General features: G+C 38.0%; 1 protein-coding gene across 8 annotated transcripts in view; it reads right to left on the bottom strand.

The window, feature by feature from the left end:
* Positions 1 to 13046, bottom strand: part of DENND1A (DENN domain containing 1A) — a 379559-nt gene that overhangs the window by 365597 nt on the left and 916 nt on the right. The gene's annotated exons all lie outside the window — the stretch shown is intronic.

The following is a 13046-nucleotide window of genomic DNA, read 5'->3' on the forward strand; positions in this document are numbered from 1 at the left end:
AATACATATTCTTCACAACTCAGAGGTAGATGTAGGTTTCATTTTTCGAAGGTACATACTATACATTTTTCAAGTGACTTATTTTGAACACTTTTCCGATTAATTTTACAGTTATATCAGAAAATGAATGATTGTTTGGTTATTTCATTTACCAAAGGTAATTTAAGCAGATTTTTATGAAGTCATTGGGAGGCGAACAATCTCCAATTCAACAGGTTAATCATTAATATTTGAAGGATTTTCTTGCCATGCTGTATTAGGAGGAGAACATCACCAGACAGATATTTAAATTGTTTTATTTAACTAAAACAACAACGTTATGTATTCTGGATTTTTTTTCTTCAACAGCAAACATATAATATTTTAACAAAACAAGCATATGAGTTTTTGAATTTAGCTAAAAACATTTGAGTTGTTTAAAATCAGGTTTGTTTTTGTTAAAATTGTTTTTAATTAAAATAGTTAAATGAAATATTTAAAAAAATTAAATCAACTATGTCAACCAGGTCAACATGAGAAACTTAAATTATTATCTTCTGCAGCTAACTCAGTCGCCTTCACCTTCATTTTCCTATTTGTTCATAATATGGAAAAGAAAAACAAGCTTTCCTGCCTTTTCAGGTCCCAAACAATTTCTCAATTTGGAATGAATTAGTCCAAAGGAAGAAAATATTCTACTGCGGTTAAAAGTGAGATTATCACTTCAACAGACTCTGAATACAAGTGCTTAAGTGACCTTCACCAGTTCATTGGTTTGACTTTCTTTAAAAGATCAACAAACATATTTCTTGAATGGTTCTTATTCCCAAACTGGGTCTCTTTTACGGCTTGCTGCCATTATAGGTTTTCCCTTCTTGTGAGAGAATAGTATGGTAGATCTCAAATCAATGAAGGCTACACTCAGAAAGACCTCAAGACTTCTAGAATACGCTGATCAAACAGTTTCATTTTTGTTTCTACTGCCTGTCCCTCCATTCTCATATTTATCTCCAGACTTTTTCTGCTTGTCAGATCTATTCTGCCCCAACAATCTTCCATTCATTGAACTTTTTGAAACTTTGCACTTTTACAGAGAGATGTAAGGGATTGACTCTGTGTACACAAATTTGCAGAGGGACAATAGGGTTGAGGTCTGTTATTTCTCACCACTATATATTATTTATTCATTTATTTAAAAACATTTTTGCTGTTAACATGCATGTTATCTCTGGAGACACAAATACACAGTTTGAGAACTGCAAAACTAAGCATCTCTGATGGTATCTTCTAGACTGAGCACTGAGTCCCATTGGGTAAATAGAACGATTAACCTCAATAATCTATACAGAAGCCCCTGGAACCCCATAATATTGGGTCCCTAATCAATGCACTATTGGAACTCATTTACAAAACTTTTCTTAAACATTACATGAATATATTGTCTCATACTATAGAATTAGAATTTATAATCCCTATTCTGTGATGAGATATCTTTTGGGCTATCTTAATTAAAACTATTTTTAGATTGGATTTTTTTAATAAAATGCTTTTTGAGGAAAAAACCTATTTAAATAAAGAAAATCAGATTTTTATTATTATTTTTTAAATCATTTATTTTTATCCACCCTGCTCTCAAATATATTTGTATTATTATTGTTGTTACTTGATACTTCTTTCAAAGTGTGTTGTTTTAATTTTTTGACTGGTCTATGCATTTCATAATTTTTATTTCTCTCTTATGCTTAAATTTAATTCTTTGAGTAGTGAGTTCTAAAATGCCTAACCTGTCCTGGCTGGAGTAATTATCCCTATGGTAACATTTTAAAAATATATATTATATCCAGGTTTATTGTTCCTACAGGTGGCACACATCTACACATTACCTCAATATGGTGCACATAACAAAATTCATTCACACATGGATGGAAAAAGTTAGAGGGAACACTGCCAGGGTGTCCTTGATTTTCCATTTTTGCATTAGTTGGGCCCTACCAAATTTATGGTCCATTCTGGTCAATTTCATGGCCATGAGATTTTAAAAATCATAAATTTCATGATTTCAGCTATTTAAATCTGAAATTTCATGGTGATGCAATTGTGAGGATTCTGACCCGAAAAGGAGTTGTGAGGGGGTTGCAAGGTTATTGTGTGTGGCGGGGGGGTTTGCAGTACTGCTACACTTACTTCTGCACTGCTGCTGGCGATGGCCCTGCCTTCAGAGCTGGGCAGCTGGAGAGTAGTGACTACTGGCCAGGAGCCCAGCTCTGAAGGCAGAACCACTGCCAGCAGCAGTTCAGAAATAAGGATGGCATGGTATTGCCATCCTTACTTCTGCACTGCTGACTGCAGAGCTGAGCCCTTAGTCAGCACCTGCCACTCTCTGGCCGCCCAGCGCAGAAGTAAAGGATGGCATGGTATGGTATAGTATTGCTACTCTTCTGCACTGCTGCTGGCGGGGCACTGCCTTCAGAGCTGTGGGCCTGGCCAACAGCTGCCGCTCTCCAGCCACCCAGCTCTGAAGACAATGCAGAATTAAGGGTGTCAATACGCAACACCCCTAGAATAACCTTGTGACCCCCCCACAACTCCCTTTTGGGTAAGGACCCCCAATTTAAGAAACACTGGTCTCCCCCATGAAATATGTATAGTTCAGGATAAAAGCACACAAGACCAAATTTCATGGGGAAAACCAGATTTCAGTATCCATGATGCATTTTTCGTGGCCATGAATTTGGTAGGGCCCTATGCATTAGATATTCGCATCTACCACGGTTGGTTCGACTTCAGTTCAGAGTTGACCAAGCCAAACCTAGGAACCTTCTGCGTTGGATCTGGCACAAGGTGCTTATTTTTTAAGTCTTGTTTAGCCCAATCTGCTTTCCAAGCCTCCTTCTGATTGTAGCCCAATTGCATGAAGTTAAACGAATGTTCCCAGAAAGGCTTGCAGGACTTAGGACGTTGCTTGATTTAGTTGGAGGCACGTCACTTATGTAAATATTTAAAAGGGTTGGTGCAAGTACAGAGCCTTGTGGTAGCCCTTGTTTATGATACGGGGTGAACTGGTCCCATTATCAAGGTACACCTGTAGGCGTCTGTTACTCAGCACGGTCCACAGCAGGTGAAGTGTTTGGTAGCAAGGTATAATTTTAGCAAGTTTCAGCATCAGGCCCTTAATCCATACAGTATCATACGCAGATGACAGATCAACAAATACTGTGCCAGTCTTTAGGGGTTTTTTTGATAGCCAGCTTCAATTGTAAGTGCCAGAAGTTGGTCACAACAACTACGTTTTGGCCGTAAGCCTGCCTGTTCAACAAGGATAATTGGCTCAATAAAAGGGTGTATTCTTTTGAGGATGATACCTTCAAGAAGTTTATAGGTAATACATAGTAGAGAAATTGGCCTATAGCTTCTCGCTTCATCAGGAGGCTTTCCAGGCTTTTGAATGGCAATTACCATTGCCTCATGCCATATTTCTGGGATCCATCCTGACCTTAAGGTAGCTCAGGACAATGTTGCTAGCCAGTGGAATCCTTTGAGGCCAAGATGCTTTATTAATGAAGATGAACTCTACTGGTCTGGAATTCTTTGTGAAAGCGTGGGAAGGGGAGTTATCACAGCCCTTAAAAGAACCCCAATGACAGCACATTATGGAATGTTAAAAATGCTTCTGTGGATCTCAAGCCATGCCTGATATACTGCAAAAGTTTCTATTTTAAATGTACTGGAAGACAGAGGTTGTGCAAGATGGGGGCCCTGTCCTCTGATGTTTGTTGGCACTGTAACAAAGAAAGAAGAACTCTGATGCATATGCTATGGGACTGTCCAGCAGCCAAGCAGCTGTGGAGAGAGGTGGACATGAGTAAAAACAATGCTGAGCTTCAGCAACCAAACCTCAGATGAAAATTACATCCTAGGTTATGTACCTACTACGCTGAGTTTAATCCACTACAAAGACTTAAGTTTCTTGAGGGCCGCAAGGATTTTAAAGTACATGATTTTACAAAAATGGAGGAGGGCTTATGTCCAGAATAAAGCAGTGGTATTCAGACCTGTCTAAGTTACCAGCAAAAGAAAAAAATAGCTTACCAAAAGAGAGAACAATTTTATTAAATCAAAGAAATTGGTCCCCATCTCTTGATACATTTGGATAAAGACTGCTTCACTCAAATACTGCCAGACTTCCATTCCACCTGACTTCTCTTTTTCCCCTCCCTTGTCATGCTCCACAACCCTCTCCTATATTTTTGCCTATTTGTGTTTGTCTTTTGATCATCATTATTGTTACCTCTACTCTAGCATGTTATATCTGTGTAATATTGTCTGATTTTGTATTGTCTGGTCTTGCAGCTTTGACAAGTTGTAAAGTTGCATGATTTTATTCAATATCCTGTGAGATGTGCAGTATTCGGTAACATATACAAGCTGTAAAATGTTTACCTTTCTTGTATTTGTTTCTTTATGAAAATCAATTACAAAAAAATCACAAAAAAACAAACCAGGATCAAAAATGGACTGCAATTGTGCTATATTTACAGTTCTGTAGCGCACTATATTTATGATCTTATCGTGCCATTTGGTACTGACAGCATTGTTCAGAATTCAGTTTTCTTAAATGCAACATGCCATTAGTTCCAGATTGATTTCCATTTTAGCAGCCAACTTCTGTTTTTATCTATATTAATAAGTTATGAGAAATTTAAAGCTGACAAGGGAGTATAAATATTTTCAAAAAAAATTGCATGACTATTGCAACTAGGGGTCTCTGTTAGAGTATGCTCCAAATTAAAAGATTGTTAGCTACAGAATAGGCCAAGGATGTAGGATGAACAACAGTATGATATTCCATTATCCATTTCACATGATAATATTTCATTCCCCTTTGACATATACTGCTGCAGTATTATCTTACCTTGCTTATTCCTACCTTTATTTTTAGCACGTTTCCTTAATTAAAGTTTACATTGTAACTGTAAAAAATATTTGAAATTTTATAATATAATATGAACAGAGTTTTTGCTATTTTAAGGGCTATGTTTAAGTCTTTTGGTGAAAACATTGCTTTACACAGCTGGCAAATAAGTACTATACATTGATACTTTCAGACAAAGCAGCATTAAATTTTACTTTTTAATATTCCATGACATGCATCCATTTATTTCTGTGAACAGTGAAATTAAAGTAGTTTTGCCAAGTCAAGTATCAAGGAGTACATTCTAACCCTCAACAAGCTAACACCTCAGCAGGAGAAAATTAAGTTTATCTTTAAAATAATGTATTTATGCACCTTTTAAAGGCAAAATTCTGAGCTATGCCAATTGTAAATTAAGATTTATGCAAAACGAAACCAGATGAGATTCTTCCCACTGAAGTTAGAAATTTAGAAAGTATACAAATTCTTCTGGACTCTGGGAGTTATTTAATATCATTATTTGAATTCTATTAGTTTGCTTACTGATATAACATTTTTTCTACTGTTAAAAAAAAACATTAGGACAGGTAGCCCAAGAGCACATAGATGCCTTCCCTCCTGCCTGGCCATGTGGCCTTGGGGAAAAACTACAGAGAGGAGCTAGTCAGAGAGACTCCTGTCAGAAAGAACAGAAGCAGCCAAAGCGGGGACTGCAGCAATGGGGGGAAAAGGTACAATGGGCCCAGTCAGGGCCACCCCTTCCCCTCACAGACCCCTGGACCCACAGATGTGCAGGAAAGAGACTACCTTTACTCTGGGGGGCAATAAGACCCAGGTGGTGCCTCACCTCCCTCACCCCCGCAATGAGACCTTGGGATAAACATGCAGAAAGAAGTCAAGCAGAAACTCCAACTGGTAGAAGCAGAAGCAAGGACCCTCTGGATATTCAGGGTATGTCTACATTGCATAAGGAGACCCACAGCAGCAAGTCTCCAACCCTGCATCGACTGACTCAGGCTCACATTATGGGGCTAAACTTCCAAATCGGGCTGAAGCCCATACTCAGAGACCCAGGGGTCTCAAAGCCGGGACTCCAGCCAGAGCCAAAATGGCTACACAGCTATTTTTAGCCCTGCAGCACAAGCCCACAAACTCAAGTCAGTTGACCCAGGCTCTGAGATTCACTGCCACTGGTTTTTGGTTTTGGGGAGTTTTTTTCAGTGTAGATGTACCCATAGAGAACTTTCTACAGTGTTTATTGGACTGTCTCTACCCTGTGCTGACTGGTTGTTTGGTCCAATTCTCTCCTTCCCTCTCCTTCAGTCTCTTGAGTCCATCTTCACTCCACACATGCCTCTTATCCCCCTTCTCCTATGCCCCATCCTTCTTCCCTTTTCTTTCCATTTAGCTTATCCCCTCCTTAAGTACAAACACACAAACAAACCGAAAACAAAAAATGTGGAACTAACATGATGTTTGCTGCCATCACATTGTTCACTCTGTTTGTGTTATACCCCTTCTCCAAACTGCGACTGTCTTGTCTGTTTAGATAATAAATTCTTCAGGGCAAGGACCATCTGCTACTTTGTGTTTGTACAGTGCTGAGCACAATGGGAGGCCAATTCTGGGTTGGCCTTAGACACTACTGTACATGATAAATAACTCTGGGAAATAGTCTATTTAATCTAAAAATGGAATTTTCAAAGAAGCCTAATACAGTTAGGCATCCAACTCCAATTGAAATTCAACAGGATTTGGATGCTTAATTCCCTTAGGCTCATTGGAAAGTTCACCCACAGACTCTAAAGTCAAGTGAAATACAGAAATTTAACTTTTTACCAATATATGCTTTTCCTTTATACAGCCTGGTGTTTTCTCTCAAGAACAGTGGTTTTCAACCTTTTTTCATTTGCGAATGGAGGTGCGGACCCTTTCGGAAATCTTAGATATTTGTAGTCTGTGGACTCCCAGGGATCCGCAGACCACAGGTTGAAAACCACTGGTCTAGAATGATATTAGGCCTCATTTGTATAGTGCTCTTCATGTTAATGGTCTCAAAGCAAATGACATATATAGGAATCTTTTCACACATCATTGAAATGCAGTCACTTCTGGAATAGAATGCAACATGGATTTTACAGCACAAAGCAATGCTATCAACAGTTTAGGATGGACATGACAATGAAATGTGGATAACTTTCCTCTTTTCAAAGGAGTAACAACTACAGTAATGAGAGTAAAACATTCCTTATTAGTAAAATCTGCTGAGACTTGGTAGCATTCAGGCTGCTTTACACTAAACCCCTTTCAGAGTAACTACATTCATTCCAGCACACTGTGACCTGCACCACTGTATGAAATGCTCTGCATGAAGCCTAACCAGTATTTTATCAGTACTACCACCTCCTTTTATTTATTTATAGTGTATTTCCAGATCAAGAAAACCAGACATCCAGTTTGCCTTCTCTCCTGCAGCTACACATGGGCTGAAAGCTTACAGGATTTTTGGTAACTTTCAAATCCCTTTCATGTCAGTTTGCTGCAGCTACTGATCATTTTGCAGATATTTCCTCTTTGTAATTCTTCACTCAATGCTTCATTACTGTATATTTATCTAAAATATAACTGAAGTGCATGCCCAGGTAAAAAGTTATTTTCATGCTGCATAGTCTACCATATTTACTGGTCTATTAGTTAGAGCAGGGAACTGAGAGGTTAGGACTCCCGGGTTCTGCTCCTGGCCATATCACTTACCGGTGATGACCTTGAACAAATCACCTTGCCTCTAAATGCCTCGCTTTACCCATGTATGAAATAGGCATAGTATCAGCTTACTCTGATTACTTCCGTAAGGAGATAATTGTAAATATAATTGGAAGATGCTTTAGAAGTAAAAAATATTGATTTGTTTTTGTGTTCAGTGGAGTTTGACATTAACTTTTTTTGCTTTGCTTTTGGACACCTGCAGGACTCTGGAATCCGTGTTTGCCAATTACTGCTATCCAGCCAAAAGGGAAAAATTCCAACATCGTTTCCAACCCAGCAAGCAAACTATTTTATTTTTAAATATCTCAACAACAGAATTGTAAATTTAAAAGTAATGTAAAGCATAGAATAGCCTTGAAAAATTGTACTCATCCATTTGCCTGGTGGCATTAAATCCTTCTTGCCTCTGCCAACAGACAAATGATTACAATTTTTTGCATTTTCATTATGATCAGAGCTTGGGAAACCCACATGCCCATCGCAAGTACGACTCTCTCCCAAAAGCTTCTGCAGAAGCAAAGCCTTCAACTTTTTTTAAATTACATATCTAGCCCTTTCAGTTATGAAGGCACTCTTCCAAACATGAGCTGAGTACAAGCTGATATCAAGCTGCCATCCAAAGTCAGCAGATAAGCAAGCCACAACAGAGTGAAAAATAAGCATTTTTCATCATTGTTATTTGGAACCGTGAAGGCAAAAGTAATAATGACAAAAAACTGAGCAATTTCTGCTGATGCTAAGGAAGGCTAGGAGTTGTAGGAGAGGCACTGGAGTTACAACTGTCTCAAACAACAGATGCTGGTGGAAGGGTAAGGAAGAATCTTACCCTTATCACAGCAACTTACAGGCAACTAGTTAAGGGTAAAGTAGTAGAGACCCTCCATCCACTCTCACAGAACACAAGAGTCTGAGTGGGGGAGAGAGAAAGCTCCTTCTTCCTTACAGCAGCAAGAGGAGGGTTGGGGTGGGAATGGGGGCTTCGAATTTATCACACAGCTCCTACTCAAAGGCTGATACAGAAACAAAGTCCAGAGATAAGTCCCTCATGGGAATCCTTAAATTCTGAGCATGGTGAGGTTGATTTCTTCCCTGGATATTGCCCCTGGACAGTGGGCATCCCCACCATACAGCATGCATATCAAAAGGTTTGGCCAACTGCTTGCTTTATAGGGTTTTGCCCCACTTACATCTCTCATCATCTACTCCTCCTCTTGGACCAACCTCTCTTCCCCTCTATATAAACAGGAATTTGAAAATGACCCAATTTATAAATGTCTTGATTACATCTTCCTCTTTCACACACACATTGTCACCACAACCACTGTCAAATTGCAGTGTAATTTCCTACTAAGTCTCTAGACCTTCATTTGAATTACATTACACTAACCACATTGGGTCCTCAGAAAATTTCTCCTGAACTAAGAAAGATTGATAAGTATTTGTCAGTGCTTCAGCAGCTATTATCACTTACTGCAGCACCATCGGATGCATCTCATCTGAGCCATCATCCCTACTCCCACTTCCATACATCCTTTCAATACAATAGATTGTTACACCTACACCTACTGTTTCACCTCCCATGACACATTTGGTTTAGGAATTGAATAACTTTCTTATTTTGTAAAAGCAGATACAAAATAACTGAAAGCTCAAGAGCTTGTCTCTCTCACCAACAAAAATTGGTCCAATAAAAGATATTACCTCACCCACCTTGTCTCTTTGATAAAGCATATGTTCAAATTTAATCTCCTGTCTCTTTGGCCAGATATTAAAGGCCTTGTAACATTCCCTTGGCCTTTAGTACCCAGTCTTAACTGCAACAACCAAAACAATTAAGAAAAAATCTTTAGGCTAACACTTATGGATATTAAATCCCTTGTTCTGGAAAATTAGATCAACTTTAATTCATTTATTTTATCATGCATTACACTGAACAATTGTAATTCAAGGATATGATCAAAATTCTTAGTCCAGAACTCTAACATTCCACAACTATTATAAATTCTTATAGGCAACATTCCCTTATGGCAACTTCAGTGCACCCAAGCTCATACTGGGAAGGAACATTTTAACTTTGAAAAGGAGAGAAGATTATTAAGATCTGATACTAACTCCCTCTGGAGCCTGCCACAAGTCATTTAACATCTATACTTCAGTTGCCCCTTCTGTAAAAAAGGAATACTACTTAGCTACCTAAACCAAGGGGTCATGAAAATAAGTTAATACTGATGACAAGAGCTATGTAAGTGCCAAATACTTTTAATAATTGGCTTCTTAGCTCCACATGGTCAGAGGTGTGCACACAAATTATTGACTGTTTACTAGTAGTGTACTTTCATTTATTTTTAATTAGCATTCCTATCTATGACACTCACTCAGGTACCAGATTTTGGCTCCAGGATCCACTAAAATCCATTATAAGCAATTTCACTAACTTCTAAAATTCTTCAGAACCAAAAATAGTTCTAAAACAAAGCATTAAAAATCTTTGACTGTTAAATTAAATGTTCTGAGTTATTTAAGGCCAGTTTTCACAAAAAGTCTAATTCCGCTTAATTCCGTTTATCACACCCGCTCCCATGCTTTTACTTATGAAGGCATTAGTTGTTGGCACTTTCATAGATAAGTTTATTTCCATTATTGTATCCTGTTGTACATAAGTTACTTTTCTAGAGGACATACTTGGACAACAGTTGATTCCAATTAATTTTCTACAAATGTTCATTAAGTCACCCTCTTACAGTTCAATCATTTATGCTGAAAAATAACAATTACATCAGGACATCATGTTTCAAATATCATGATACAGTACTGTATTTTATCACAAATTTTTATTTGAATTAACGGATGTAAACCTCCAATTTCTATATTCATAACAGTCCATATCATTGGTTCCCATCAACGTGTAAAAGAAAGCTGTTTACAAAGAAGCAATCTGCCATGGTGATTCTGCAATTTAGGATCAGGGTCAAAGTCAAAGCACTTAAAACCCTTGAACTGATTCTCTTTAAAAAGGTTCTCTTACCTGCATACTTATTTTGAGGGATATCAACAGGATATGGAACTAGTTAGACTTCAGTTTCTCTTTTAGTCTTTCATCTCACTCAGCACTGCTTTTTGCTAATATAGAACATTTTGAATCTACCCACCTACAGTGTCCCATATTACTTCCTATTGCTTCTAGCCTCTCTACCAACTTTATGTCCTGGAATTTTCAGGACAAACAAAAAATAACTCTAGTGCAAGTTTATTTTATTTAGTAAAGTAATTGTTTCCTAAATACCTTGTTCCTGCATGGTTTGGGAACCAATTCTGTTTCTTGCTGAATAACATTCCTGCTAGCTTGCAGTCCATTGAACATTTATTGGTCTCTTCCACATTCCTCCTTACTCTATCCACTGGTTACACAAAAATTACACAATATTCCGTGCAAACTGTCTGCTCCTGTGCTATTCAGGTACAACACATCATTACTCTAGCTATATTTAATATGCTCCTCTTTCACCCAAATCCTACACTTCCTATTGAACTTTATATAGAAAGCCAATTATTTACCACTATAAGTCTGAACATGCAACTTTTAATGTCTATCTGGTAGTAAACTCAAAAGAACTACTTTACATCCTTTTGCATTTCACAATCAAGAACTATCCAAACCAAAGCCTAAAAATCTTCATCATTTTCCTAAAGCAATACTGCACATGTGGACAGGAAATCCAAAACTGCCACCTGACACAATCAATTAATTTTCTTTTTTGTTTAGTTAATTTCAGATCCTAGAAAAGAAATGAGTACATCACTGGCTGTTTCCTTGCAGGAAAAGTATCTTCAATTACATCCTCCTGACATAAAATGCTTTCAAAAGAGATGCTCACAACTCAAAACCAAACAGAGATCCTGAACAGAGAAATTTTTGCATTTCAGAAAATTAAGACACCCATAGAAAATTGTCTGCAAACATTCCCACTAATTTAATAAACAACTAATCTGTTTTCCTTTGTGAGGAAAGATCTACTGGGAAGAAGATGGGGAATGGGCAGGTAGAGAGAAGAAAAAGAAACTGAGGTAGGAGTTGGGCTACTTTAGATTTTCAAAAAAAAGAAGCTGAACACTTTTGAAGGATGGTAGCAATTTGTAAGGTACTTCAATTAACTTATTTTTTCTGCAGAGAACTGGTAATAAATCTGTGGGAATGTAAACAGAAAAGAGGACTTGCAAAACTGTGCAGAAACAACAATCCCTGTTGGCTGATTAAGAAGGTTAGTTTCTCTAGCAATGCAAAAGGTGAACGCTACTTCAGTGAGTACGTTTAACAAAAAATCTTTGGGTGATTTACACAGCCTGCTGTGTAGCAACCAGACTTACCAAGTCTCACGCATTTGGATGGAGATTCCCTCATTCTGCATTCATTTTAAGACCATTTTTAAAGTTTGTCCTTATTTTACTTGGGTACCCTTGACAATTTTTGTAAAATACAGTAAAGAGACCTCTCAATTACCCCCAACATCAAATCAATTCATCCAGCAACAATATTAGCTAAATACAGTATTAACCTCCCCAGAAAATTTCCCCAGAGTACTATACCATCAATACCCAGCCCTACCCCTCACCTACATCTTCTTATGGGTGAGGGAGAAGTGGGCCTTGCAGCACACCTTGAAGACTAACAAACTTGAGTTGTTGCTTTCCCACTTGGTCTGGGAGTCCCAAAGGCCATGGAGTCATAACAGAATGCACTGTTATCCACCCTTCTCTCATATCAGTGGGGTTGCAGTTCAGACACCTGTGCTTACTGCAAATCCAACAGTATTTCCTTTAGACAAGTAGGTGCTTACCCATTATAAATCAAAAAGAAAATCTTAAAATCAACCCAGAAATCAATGGACAGTCAGAGAGGCTTGTAGAGCACAGGTTCAATATGCATGCAGAAGGAAATATCACTTAAGCAAATCACCAAACTCTGTACCAGCTGAAATTTCTGAATATATTTAACACGCAGTCCTATGTAGAACATATTGCAGTACCTAATCTTGAGGTAACAGAAACATGGATGAAAATTGCAATATGTATTCATAAGAATGGGTACAACCTCCTAGCTGTCCATAGATCAAAAATAGCTGATCAGTCTGTAGCTGCTACCAGATGTTTGCACATGCTAAACAAGAGGAACGGCAAATTAGAACCCTATACAACTGAACAGGAAAGTGCCCTGAGAGAGGAACAGCAATCGCCCAGAGTGCTCTGCAAAGTAAAAACAGAGCCACCTGATCAGCCCCATTCACCAATATTACTGTACACAAATATAGCACCCTCTGGATGAAAACAGGTTTCTCATACACAGATCTGGTTCTCAGACATTTATGATCTTGACTTTTCTAAAAATCTCAAT

The sequence above is a fragment of the Dermochelys coriacea genome, chromosome 16 (genome assembly GCF_009764565.3).
Source record: "Dermochelys coriacea isolate rDerCor1 chromosome 16, rDerCor1.pri.v4, whole genome shotgun sequence".
Taxonomy (NCBI): domain Eukaryota; kingdom Metazoa; phylum Chordata; order Testudines; family Dermochelyidae; genus Dermochelys; species Dermochelys coriacea.